The sequence below is a fragment of the Galleria mellonella genome, unplaced genomic scaffold, assembly GCF_026898425.1.
Source record: "Galleria mellonella isolate WM207_F2 unplaced genomic scaffold, CSIRO_AGI_GalMel_v1 utg352, whole genome shotgun sequence".
NCBI lineage: Eukaryota > Metazoa > Arthropoda > Insecta > Lepidoptera > Pyralidae > Galleria > Galleria mellonella.
Window position 1 is genome coordinate 22,793 of NW_026442084.1, and position 14,153 is coordinate 36,945.

Genomic DNA, 14,153 nt, shown 5'->3' on the forward strand with positions numbered 1-14,153 from the left:
TGAAAAGGTGACTTCGCACGCGCTATTGGTATACGCAAGGCATTAATAAGTGATGATGGATGAAGTATTCACCAGAAATTAATCACGATGTTTTCCATGGAGTAACTATGCTACGTGGAAGCCGACATGATAGTGTAGTATGCTAGCAATAAGGGGAACAAAGAAAGCAACTTTTGACACAGAAAGCAGATTCAGTCGTTACAAAGTTGGGAACAAAAATAGGAAGAAATCCAAAAGAAAAAAGAAATGTGACAAATGTAAAGCTACAAACAAAAATATAAATTTCGAAAAATAGTTTAGAACCGACGACGTTCTCGCATAACATTTTCAACTTTTATAATAAAAAAAACATTACTGCCCTGACAATTTTTTTTTCTTATTTGAAAATAGTACCATATTATTATTATTATTATTAAATTGTAGCCAAAATCACTTGGGATGACGTAAAGATTTTCAAAATATATCTAAAACTATTCAAGCAATTAGTGTTGTGACAGAATAAACTCATCCTGAAATATATCCTTCACCTGTGGCTTCGTCCAAATGAACGGGATAAAATTAGCTTATATCCTTTTCCATCCCATTCATCACATGCATTCCAAATTTCATAGTAATTCATTAAGCAGTTACGACGCTATAAAAAATAAACAAACAAACACACTTTCACATTTATAATATTAGTAAGGAGATAAGGAATTTTTGCATTCATTGCAATGAATGCAAAAATTTGTAATGATGGAGGGACGGATGGATACTTGTCACTCTTTCAAGCAAAAACTGGTGAACCGATTTGAATTAAATTTGGTACGCGGGTAGATTATATCCTAACTAAACATATAGGATACCTAATGCGGGCGAAACCGCAAAATTCAGCTAATAAAGATTTAATAAAGAAATCAACTCTGAAAATATTACACTCCTTTTTTGGGCAGTCACGTAAAAATATACGAATTGAATATCCGTTTTGAAAGTTACTTAAAGCAAATTAAGAGAATCCGATACGCCGGGGGCCGTTTTTCTCTAAACCACAAAGAACTTTTTTTATATCATTGAATATCCAGTTTCCTACTTTATGGAATAATTTAAAAGGACTTTTGTATAAGCCTATTAAGTAGCATACCTTGTTTTAATTTATTTACTTTATACACACTTTTCAAAGTATTTACTTAAGAAATGTATACTAAAATAAAAGGGATTTTAAATTATCTTGTAAACAAATTGGTTTAAAAAAAATAACTGCTGAGTTTCTCGAGGGTTCTTCTCAATAAATAAAAACATTCTAAAATAAAAAAAGGGACGATTTAATAAAGATTGTGTATACTAATATTAAATAAAGCAAAGATATGATTTATGTATGTTTGTAATGGATAAATTTACCAGAGGGAGACTTTGTACAAAAGTCGTTTGCTTGGTCACCTCTGGTCTCATTCGTGTTTCTACCGTGAAGCAGTTGTGTTTGCATGGCTGTGTTTCGGTTTGAAGGGTGGGATATGGCATGAATTTACTGGGTACAGAGGAATAACACCTGAGTCCTCAGGAATGGCAACGCATGGGGGTATCATGGGCGAAACAGGATACTCTGTTATGTCCATGGTACTGCTCATGTCTATAGGCGACGGTTAGCACTTTCCATCAAGTGGGTCGTCAGTTTGTTTGCTTGTTTGGCTTTTTAGTGCTAATAGATACTGGTAATAGATACGTGTTCAATAACGGGGATAGTTAGTAATGGGGACTAGCATCCCCATTGTTAGTAATATATCCTGTCAGATCGACTTCCATGCTTATCCCACGAAAAACCTATTAAATCCAGTATAATAATAAATATATAAGTCAAAACTGACTTGACCCTCATTTACCATCGCCCACTGGTATCCAACCAGGGTAAATCATTAACGCTGATGGGGTAAGTAATCAAATTTAATCCTTTAAAAAATATCCTATAGCAATACACGTTATAGAAAAGCACTACCATGGAATCTCAGTAATGGCAAGCTAAACGTAACTATGATCGTAAAGATGAGCAAATAAACTACTACAAGGCCATAGAGATGGCGGTTTCAATAGCTCAATAATACAGACAAAATCGTTATTAGCCATAATAGCAAAATGACTAAGCCGGAAAATGTCCGACTTTGCGTATAATTAGCACTTCGTATTATTTAGTCTATAGACAATACCATGTCTGTAGACTATGCTATAAAGGTCCTTTATTAAGTTCCGTCAAATAGGTTCAATAGTTTAAACAATAGTTTAAACAATATTTTAAAGCAAAAATGTTAGTGTAGGAAGATATTTATAAACTACTAGCTTATACCCGCGACTTTGTCTGCGTGACTGGGATAAAAAAGTAGTCTATATCCTTCTCCGACTTATATAGTAAGTGTACCTATACTAAATTACATAGCGATTGATTAATCCATTAAGGCACTATAAAGTTTTTTTTTTATACAACTTAGAATGGCAAACAAGCTGACGGCCCACATGACGGAAAGTGGTAACCGTCGCCTAAAGACATGAGCAGTACCATGGACATAACAGAGTAACTGTTTCGCCCATGATACCCCCATGCGTTGCCATTCTTGAGGACTCAAATGTTATTCCTCTGTACCATGTAAATCCACCCTTCAAACCGAAACACAGCCATGCAAACACAACTGCTTCACAGTTGAAACACGAATGGGACAGAGGTACCCAAGCAAACGACTATTTAAATATTTAAAAAAGTTTGTGTTAGCAGAAGTTTATTTAAAAACTACTAAAGAAAGAAAGACATTGCGAATCTCATTCAATTACTTTACATTACATGCTGTTTCATTTTGAAGGCTGAGTTTTGACTCAAGATATTTATGTCAAAAGTATTGTCAACACAGAAGTGTTTTAAAGACTTTCTAATGTAACTTTATAAGTTTGGTAGAATCGCCAATCAAAATTGGTGGCAGCCATTTAAATTGAAAGAAGAAGAAGAAGTTTTTTGAAGACTTTCTAATGTAGCTACAAGTTTCCTTGGGTTGGGCTGTAGTAATCGCTTACCGAGATTCGCGTAATATAAAAAAATATATACCAATAAATATTAGTCTGTTTTTCCGCTCGTTCCGCGACTCCACACGGAACATGCGAACAGCGTAAAAACGGGACAAAGCTCACACATGTCTAGTTGTATCAGTTAAACAAACGTACGGCGGCTGTACTTTATGCTATTAATACGATTGTTCGAGATAAATTTTTGAGAGCGTTCCGCGTGTGCGCCATACATGCTCCTTTAATTGTATGACACGTGTATGTACATATAGTACCAGTACGCTAATCGATTTGCATTAATTTTAGAAGAGTACTTATTTAATACAATTACAGTGCAAGAGGTTGTATGTGAAATAACACTATACCAGGAGGCATAGCCTTGCCTATGGAAATAAGGACGTACGCCCGCGAGGAGGTCGACCTGGTTGGGTATATTGCTAGCAATGGGATTCTCAGTCTCTTTTACTAACAATTCCTTTCCCCCTCGTTTAATTAGTTTAAGAAGTATATGGTTTTGGAATAAAATATGATGGGGATTTTGGAAGACAACGGGTCGATTTCCATGCGAATTATTTTCCTGGTCTCCGTGATAGGTGTTTTCAGATGGTCTTTGTAGCGACATTTTTTATCACCTAAGGATATAAAGTGTACTTTCCAAAGGAGATAAAACGTTTATATATGAGTGGGCTACATCCACACAACAAGTGCTGCGGCGTTTCTTCCTCATTGTAACAATATCTGCAAACACTTTTTGGGCATAGGCATAGTTGGGCCATATGCTTATTTATTTTACAATGTCCAGTGAGAGCCCTTGTTAATACAGAAATATCATTTGTAATATGTATATTATGTATATTCGTTTTTACATAGAACACGTGGGAATGGCAACAGTATCCTGAACAAGTTCGTAAATAAATAGGTCTCTCGTGAGAATGCTTGCCGAGAGGACTAGATTACGATATATTTTGACGAGTTACACGAAGATTTTTTTAAAACGGGTATCGAAGCCTTGCCGGGTCGATGGAAAAAGTGTTTTGAGCTCGGAGGAGAGTATGTTGAAAAATAAAAATAAATTCAAAATCGTGTGGTTTCATTAAGTATATTAGGCTAAGAACTTTTCAAATGACCCTCGTATTATATTAGTGATTAAGTATTCACATTTTAAGTTTTTAAGTATATTTACAAACAAAAATGGACAAAAATAAATAAATAAATATTACGTAAGGTGTTTATTTACAGTATACATACATATATATATATATATATATACATATATGTAGACAGATCTCGTATTATAATGGCAACCTTGACAATGATACTTCATATTTCATGTGTTAGCTACAACGCATATGTCACAAACTATCCATCTTGCTTAATATATTGTTTTTATTTACATAAATACACATAAATAAATATAAACTTATTAATATAACAAATGCAAAAGTTCATAACGAGGGATGGATGAATATTCGTTAACCTTTCACGCAAAAATTGCTGAACGGATATATATATATTTATTTATTTAAGGAACACCAACAGCATATTGCATTATAACATATAGGTATAACAAACATTAAATATAATAGAATATTAATGCACACGTCTATTACAGGTATTCACAGCATTCACTTTAACATAGTTATACAGTGCGAGAAAATGAAGTAAATAATAAAAACAAACATGTAACCCAAGTTGTGAGCAATATCAGAAAATATGATTATAAGTGAAATGAATTAAAATATATATATTATGATAATTAGAGTTAATTTTTATTAGATTATTGTAAAAAGTGTTTCAGCAATTTATTCCTGTAGGAATTCGAATTATCATGCACTATATCAATTTCAGGTAATTTGGCATTAATTTCATTGTATGACGCACTAATCCTGGCCAGAGGTTGATGCAGTCCAATATATATATATATATATATGGTCGATGCATGGTCAGCAGCGTCCCTCTTAAAACATCAGCAAAGCCTAACTGCGGCTGCCAATCCGCATGCTAGGCATGGCAATTACCGGCAAAACTTCCCTTATGTGGGAGGCCTATGTTCAGCAGTGGATAGTACGCTTGATATCATCATCATCATCATATACTGGTTCACTCGGGTGAAGCCGCACGATACAAATACTGATAAATACCTTTTTCTAATGTGTGATCATGAAATGGTCACCCCACCTGCGCTAACGGTATACGCTGACGGGGCATCAGTGTGGGATAATAGATGAGAATGAAAAGGCAGGTCAGTTAGCCCATCGTGACGAATTCAACGATAAATTATTCACGATAATTTCCAGGCATTCCATTACCATTCATTAAAAAAAAAAATAGGATGACTCATTAAAAAAAAACATTAAAACATTTTATAAACAGATTGTTATAACTTAGATTATTATCTCAGCCATGTCGCATGCAGTCAAGTTATTGTTAGTAGTTAACCATTAAGTTATCACAGTTTTTACGTTTTCATGTCACTCACATACTGGGCCCATTACGTTAAGGTGAAGATAACTATTGTTATAACTAACACATTTATTATTTTGTTTTTCTTTCTCATCTTCACATGGACGAAGGTTTACTCACCGACACGGGCCTTAACCAAGTGTAGGAGAGGTTTCAGAGTAGGAAGATGTAATAGTAGACGAGGTGAGGAGTTTTCTGGTAATATGGCAGGTATTTAAGATAGCGGTCTTTTGTATTGGGTACGTTTAATTAGTGTGGATATTTAGTGTTCGTAGGCTATTACTTAGAGCCTTATTATTATTAATATCTAATCAGCAGCATCCCTCTTCAGGGATCGACCTGACAGGGTATATTGCTAGCAATGAGGCTGGTAGTCCGCACTACTAACATTCCCTCCCCCCCCCCCCACTTCTCCCTACACTCATATGTTTGATGTAATACAGACATTATAAAAAGCATGTGGCAACACAACAATTCAATCGCTAGCCTTTAATTGCACTAAGTGGACGGTGCATTGTGTTCTATCAATGTTCGCTAATTCATTGTTATGACTGGCGTTAACGAGTCGAACGCTAATAGGCCAGCGGACTGAGTGAACAATATTATTTTACAACCGACTTCCAATTAAATGTACAATTGTAATGGGAATTAAAGTATTTAACCATCATCTCTTAAACGTTAAATGTCAAGACAGACCAGAGGGACACTTTGTACAAAAGTCGTTTGCTTGAGCACCTCTGTCCCTCTGTCTGAGTCCTCAGGAAAGGCAACGCATGGGGACTATCATGGGCGAAACAGTATACTCTGTTATGTCCATGGTACTGCTCATGTCTAAAGGCGACAGTTACCACTTTCCATTTGGTGGGCCGTCAGCTTGTTTGCCATTCTAAGTTGTATAAAATAATTAAAATTATTTTATAATAATAATTAAATAATAAATAAATAATAATTAAAATAAAACATTTAAAATTAAACTCAAAGCCTGGCTTCTTAATAATGTTTTTTTTTTTAATCTAAATGAATAATTTGATGGTAAAACTCATTAATTTAATAATAATGTAAGCGAAATGATGCCTACTTGCCTTGCATTTATATAATTTTAAGTTTGACTCTTAATTTGATTTTGATTATTCTTTATTTTATTAATTGTATTACAAAATAATTAATATTTATTTTCAATAAATGTTTTGATATTTATGTAATTGCTAGCTAATTACTTGTTCTTAAAATGTTGTACGCCCGATAGATAGGGTATAACTGTTGATACCGATATCAAGTCCAAAACAATGTTTACAGCAATAAAAGTTAATTATATTTTATTCTATTCTGAAGGAGTTTTTTTAATAGATGATAATGGAATGGTAACTCCGACTGCGCTATCGCTATATACTAGCGAAGCAGCAGTGAGGAATGATAGGTGAGGATGAACCAGGCACTTGGCCCATTCTGAATTCATTGAAAATCAACCAGGATGGTTTACAGGGGGAACCGTGTGGAGGTGGACCTGTTATCTGTTAGAGTATATTGCTAGAACCCTGTAAGAACTCATAACTAACAATCCCTTTTCCCTAATATAGAAAGTTCTTAAATCTTCTGTTTTGGGAAGGGTGGGGTGGGGGGGGGGGCAAGGTATTGTTAATAATTGGGTCTAACAGGCTATTGCTGTTATAGCAGGTCAACCTTCTATCGGTTATTCCAGGAAACCATCGTCGTTAATTTAATTATGGGCCATCTATCTTGGTTTCATCCTCACCTATCATCCCTCACTGATGTCTTGGCCACAGCAGAATATCAGTGTTTTGCTCTTTTAAGGGCAAAGCAATAAACTGAGCTGTGACCATTTTGTGTTACTATGGCACACGCATGTAGGAAGGGTAAGAAAGGAGATTGTTAGTTTATATATTTTATTTTATTTTTTTATTTGTGCTTTTTTATTTTTATTCTTTTGTCTCTTTTGCTGTGTATTATGTGTATATTTTTTTTATTGTAATTTGTGTGCTGTAAGTAATCTGAATAAATTATCTATCTATCTATCTATCGTATATCAATAGCGCAGGCGGGGTTACCATTCCATTATCACCATTAAAAAAAAATGTCTGAATATTTGTATGTTACGCAATTACTTTGAAATTCGCCACTGATTTCCATTACGCCTTTGGTGGCGACATTTTACGACGGCCGTAGTCTGTCGCAGTAGTGGGCGCGTTGCTTTCCATAAATGAGGTCCCGAGTTTGAGTCCGTCGCGCCAATTTAGAAAACTAACTTTTTCAAATTGGTCGAACCAATTTCAAAGTTTAGGTATTGTGTGTCGTTGACCTAGATGGAGCCTGATTCCTCATAATATTGAATTTGAAGAGCAAACGACAGGTGTGTTTAAAAATAATTTTAAAGAACTTAACTTCCCATATATGGATGGGGGAAAGGGATTGTTGAGACTGAGAATCCCATTGCTAGCAATATAGCCAGCCAGGTCGACCTCCTCGCGGTTTCCCCTGGAAACTATCATGGTTATTTCCTGATGAATTCATCATGATGGGCCAACTGGCCTGTTTTTATTCTCATCGATCATCCTTCACTGGAGAGAAGTGAGTTAGCGCAGGCGGGGTTACTATACCATTTTCACCCATCAAAAAAAAAACTTCCCATGTATGAAAATATTCACAGTATATTCCCAAAGAGAAACAAGGACTCTAATCATACCAAAATTATTGGAACCAACACGAGTTTAAAATCCAACTAATGCAAAAAAGAATCAACAAAATCGATGCAAAATTAAGGAAGATTGATTACGTAACAACATACACGAATAATACTATTTATCCTTCTTTTTTATGTCACCCACTTAAAACGGGAGAATAAGACGGGAGTAAACCCAGTAAATCAGAAAAAGACTCAACAAAATCGGTGAGAAAAATTGACAACTCGTAAACACTGGAAAATATTCAGACCGACTGGCCTCCTTTTTTTTGTAAACCTGATGAAAATATTAGCTCAAACAATTTAGAACGAGAAGTTAATTCCGTTGTTTCTTATTAGTTCCCAGCAATATTTAATGAATGTACATTGACATTATAGATGGCGTGCGAAACTAATGAGGCTCGAAAACAAACATGCATGACCTTCACTAGGTTTTTTTTTAATGGATGATAATGGAATGGTAACCCCGGTTGCGCTATCGGTATTCGCTGGCGGGGCACCAGTCTAGACCAATTTACCAAAAAATAACCTTGATGGTTTCCAGGAAGGACATCGTAAAGAGTTTTTTTTTTTTTTTAATGGATGATAATGGAATGGTAACCCCGCCCGCGTTAACTTTATATATACCGGCGGAGCACCAGTGAGGAATGATAGGTGAGAATGAAAGGGCAGGTCGGTTAGCCAATCGTGATGAATACACCTGGAATTCAGCACGATAGTTTCCAGGGGGCACCACGTGGACGTCGACTTGACAGAGTATTGATAGCAATGGGACTGGTAGTCCGCTTTACTAACAATCACTCCTCCCCCCCCCCCCCAGCGTATAGAAATTGATCATGATAGGCCATTTAACCTTGGTATCACTTGTGTTCCGCCAGCGTATATCGGTAGTGCGGACAGAATTGTTGGATAAAAAAGTCATTATAATGCCATAAAAAATAACCCTTAAATAATAAAACAAAGTAAAAAAAGGCAATGATAAATAAGAAAAAAAAGAAAAGAAAAAATCCTCTCGGGTCACACTGAACATACTTTTCAAACAAGATAGCAACCTTATTTAGAATTCTGTCGACAGATTTCAATCAGTCATGGGTGACATGATAGGTAAAGCACATAAGTAGCGTGTGAGATTTCAATGACTTGAGATTATACCATGGATAATATAATTACATAGTCAGTAAAAATAGTATTCAGTCCAAACATGAATTTAAAAAGAAGTTTAGGCTGGAATTTAATCTTGGAGCCTAGACTGCCAATGTCAATGTTGTCCAACTGAGCCATTTGGGGGAAAGGAATTATTATTAATAGGGTCTAAAAGTTATTTCTAAATTTACATATCCCATTTTGTCAAGGTTTTCCCAAAAGACCACAGTATAGGGTTCTTCAAAAACGGGGTAAAGAAGTTCCATCAGGGTTGGCAACTTATGTGTAATGCATCTGTTACTGCAGGCGTTCATATGCTACTGTAACTGCTTACCATCAGGTGTGAAACCATAGTGGATAATAATTTACCAGAGGGAGACTTTGTAGTAAAGTCGATTGCTTGAGTACCTCTGTCCCATTCGTGTTTCTACCATGAAGCAGTTGTTTGCATGGCTGTGTTTCGATTTAAAGGGTGGGATATGGCAGTGAATTTACAGGGTACAGAGAAATAACACCTGAGTCCTCAGGAATGGCAACGCATGGGAGGTATCATGGGCGAAACAGTATACTCTGTTATATCCATGGTAGTGCTCATGTCTATAGGCGACAGTTACCACTTTCCATCAGGTGGGCCGTCAGCTTGTTTACCATTCTAAGTTGTATAAAAAAAATTGTTAAATTCGTTATGAAAGCACAACTGATGTCATTAACCTCGCTTATCATTACTTACTGGTGTTCCACCAGCATATATTAATAGCACAGACAGGGTTACCGTTTCATTTTCATAAAAATAAACAGAGCTGTCTATTAACATATAGATTATACTAATAAAAAATGGTTGTATGCATATGTGTATTCTTTAAACAAAACTTTTTTCAAATACTCACATAATTTGTTAGTAGTAAATTGGAAGACCTCTTTTTTGGGCTAAGTCTGTCCTGTGCTCTATATCTCCTTTATATATTAATTTTCTCTCTATATGATATCTGACAATGAATTTTAAACAAATAAACAAAATATTACATAATGACCTGACATTGTGAAAATCATATTTCAGTTTTCTCAAAGCCTTAAATTTATATATTATGATGATGATACATTTATACTTACTCATTTTAAAAATATTCCTGTGAAACCTAGTTGTTGCTTTATTAAATGCAATTTAAACTTTATTTTGCATATGACTACCCCATCAATGACTATAGTCATTAGCATATTTTACCTACTTTTCTATATTAACTGTCAGACTTTGTAATTTACATGACAGTAAACTTTATGTTTTAACAGAAACTACAATAATTAATATGATGTCATTTATTCTTCCTTCACATCTTATGAAATATTTTTTAATAAAACTATTTAAAGTAAACAGAAACACAGACACGGAAAATGTTATTAGTTGTCTGTCCGTTAGAAAATGTTTCTCACCTGTTTTCTTAACAAAGTGCACTTACAGGTGGCATTGGCTGCGAGCCAATTGTTTCCTTTGCTCTGATTTAATATTATAAAAAAATGTTTATTTTTTATTACACTAGTAAGACCAATCAGACTTGGATTCAAATATAGAATTTAATTTGTACTGGCAGTATAGGTGGTCAACAATTAAAAAAAAAATGGAATTATAAAATAAGTGTAAGTATATGTTTTTTCTTTTTTAATTATAGATAAAAATGAAGAGTTACCAAATCCTTCTAGATTATTAAAGCATTGTGATGAATTTACAAGGAATAATCTCAACCTCTTGACTAAGTTACTGAGTATTACAAAATTGTATAAAAAATTACTATTCAGACATCTTTTATACAATTTTGAATAACAATCAAGATATAGCTAATTTAATGGAAAATGGTAGTCATAAACATAGACAGTACTACATCATCACATAATACATTGACAGCCATGATATTCTTCATATATTGTTATTTCTAAGGACTAAGGTATACTTCCATAGTTGCCATGAAATTTTACTGTCATACCCCACACTTCAAAGTAAAACAACTACACAAGTGCAGTAGCTTGAGGTCAGAAAGACATATGGACAGAGACATCTTAGTATAGACTTCTGATTGGATATAAAGAATTCAAATATATACTTAGCTATAACTTAAAATTGACATTTTTAACCAATTAATAAATATTTACCAAATAAGAAATATATCTATATAAGTACGGCAATAGATAGATTTTATTTTAAACTACCTACCCTATTTTTTTAATTATAAATTTTGTTATTATTAAATGAAATGTAAATTAAGTATAGATATTTAATTCTATTAATATTGATAATAAAGCGAAATAATAAAAAAAATAATAATAATAAGACAATAAGCTTATCAGATAGTTTTTAAAGTTTTACAACAAATAAAGGGAGGAATTCTAATAAGATTCTAATAGGTTAGGTAACATGAATATCTTAGCGCTTCCGTGCAGAATGACAAACTTAAAATACTTAACTTAGACACCAATGACGTTTAAGAAAACATTACAATAACATTATGTACCGAAGGCGTACATTATTAATATTAATACTGGCAGAAAATATATATCTGTTTGCGAAGATGGTAAATAATTGAACAGTAATCTCATAGAGATACAGTATAGTGCATAAAATATAGTTTTACACAATCACCGCACGGTGCAAGAATCGGACGTCTTCTGTAAAAACTAACAAGATAAAATGTTTATATGGTAACTTACCCTTATCATATACTCCGACCACTCATAAGATAAGAACACATAATCACTAAAACGTCACAAATAGGATTAATAATGGTTTAATGCAATAATTACAAAAGAAACATGAATACTTTGATTTCCAATGATACACGACGAGCGAAACACGTTCACCTCGTACGAAGGCGCGCCACTGTGCGGTGTTGCCGCAACAACATTACATTTTACCAATAATAAATGTCAGTGTAAATTAAATTCCCACATTTTATTGTTAATAATTGACGAATTACAAGAGTATCAAAAACAAAATAAGTACATCATTAAAAGTATAGTTCATTAAAATATTTACTCTGTTATTTTACAGATTTTTTGTTACATTCAAAACAATACGACGCACAAGGATACGATTGAATTCTTTGACAAAATCGATGGCATGGTCTTCTTAGTTTGTGTTCCGAATAACAATGTTGTATGTGGCTATGTTTTCTACGTATTTGCAACGGGTAGTTATATTCTAAATTTAAAATACCCAATATAATTGGAATATCTCCTTTCAATAGCAATCTATTTTTTTTATTTTCACTGTTTCTAGTTACTTTGGCAGGTTTTGACTTGCCTATTTTTCTTAGTTTTTTATTATGTGGTTCAGTGTAGATAATTGATTTACTTCTACTCTTGGTTTTTCTATCACCGGCATAGTTATATCCTGTAAAATCCGGTAAATAGCCTCTTGTATGCTGATTTCCCATAATTCTCTTAATACTAATATTTTTTTTATAATCAATACTAGAAATTTTGTAGGTATTTTTTATAACGTCAAAATTTACACTTTATGTATCAATCAATCAATGATTTTCTTAAAAGTTAAAAAGTATTTAGTGTATTATACAATCTTTTTTGTAATAAACATTTTTTTATTTTTTAAAACGTTTTACACTAAGAACTAAGTTTTATATTCACAAACATATTACATATTATTACAGTTTACATAAGACAATGTATTTTTATATATTCATAGCATATTAAGCGCAGAAAAAGAATTCCAGGTAGGTATTTATTAGGAATAGCCCTGATCATCATCATCATCATTTCAGCCATTATTCGTCTACTGCAGGACATAAGCCTCCCATAGACTGCCATAAAGAAAGCTCCTGAGCCACCTGCATCCATTGACTCCCTGCAATGCATTTAAGGTCGTCACTACATCTAGTGGAGAATAGGAATAGCCCTAATCTACATTTATTGTAAAATAACTCTTTAAAATCATCATCATATTGACTGTAATATTAATAATAAGTAGTAACTGAATTCAGATGTAAATTTGATAAAAGATACAAAAACTGTTTTTATTTATACTCAAAGATTAATATAAGATTGCGAAATAAAATTAATTTATTTTGCTTTAATGAAGGTAGTTTTACATTTACATTTCCCATATACATTCTGCTTCTATGTCGGCATGCAAATTATTAACACTATGAGAAATTTACGTATATTTTACATTAAATTTCTTTTTATCAGTCATATCTATCATGTGGAGAGTAAGTGACAACTGTCTAAATAGATACGTACGTAATGTATAAATCTTTACTAAGTTGAAATAAAGGACTAAAACAGGTTACCATAAATATAAGCAGATTTCCCATTTAAATAAATTTTATACATGCAAGTTTACTAGCAATGAAATCACTAGTCCAAGTTAGTAACAATTCCTTTTATAAGAGTAAATCTTTAAGTACACGATGAATTGTTGATATTAATCATTGTGATTTGCATCGTATCGCAGTTTTTAATTAATAATTTTGAATTATATTGCCAAATATACATACATACATATCTGTCACGCCTATCTCCCATTAGGGTAGGCTGAAACAAATATATTTATCCATTTATTTAGCAATAATGTCAAATATAACTGTTTTAGACATCACTAGAGATGTTATGTTTACATTCGTTTCGATTGCAAGTTTTAATATTTGCGTAAGTTTCGGATATCCGTTTAAAGTGTAAACAAATGTTATAATATTTACAATTATGTTATCAAAAAAAGCAAGGTAAGAAGTGAAGTATCTGGCAACACTACAGCAGTGTCAATCGGGAATACTAAGGATGTGTTTACATTCGAGAAACAGAAAAAATGGGGGGAAAGAGATTGTTA

The 14,153-nt window shown here is 33.3% G+C and overlaps 1 protein-coding gene across 2 annotated transcripts in view; it reads right to left on the reverse strand.

Moving 5' to 3' along the window:
• LOC128201145 (inositol 1,4,5-trisphosphate receptor-like) overlaps positions 1-14,153 on the reverse strand; it is a 30,076-nt gene that overhangs the window by 15,132 nt on the left and 791 nt on the right. Inside the window, exon 2 of one of the 2 annotated variants that reach the window (XR_008253093.1) lies at positions 12,020-13,861. The gene's annotated coding sequence lies outside the window, so the exon portion shown is untranslated. The remainder of the gene's footprint in view (positions 1-12,019; positions 13,862-14,153) is intronic. The other variant, XM_052897108.1, reaches the window with a different exon arrangement.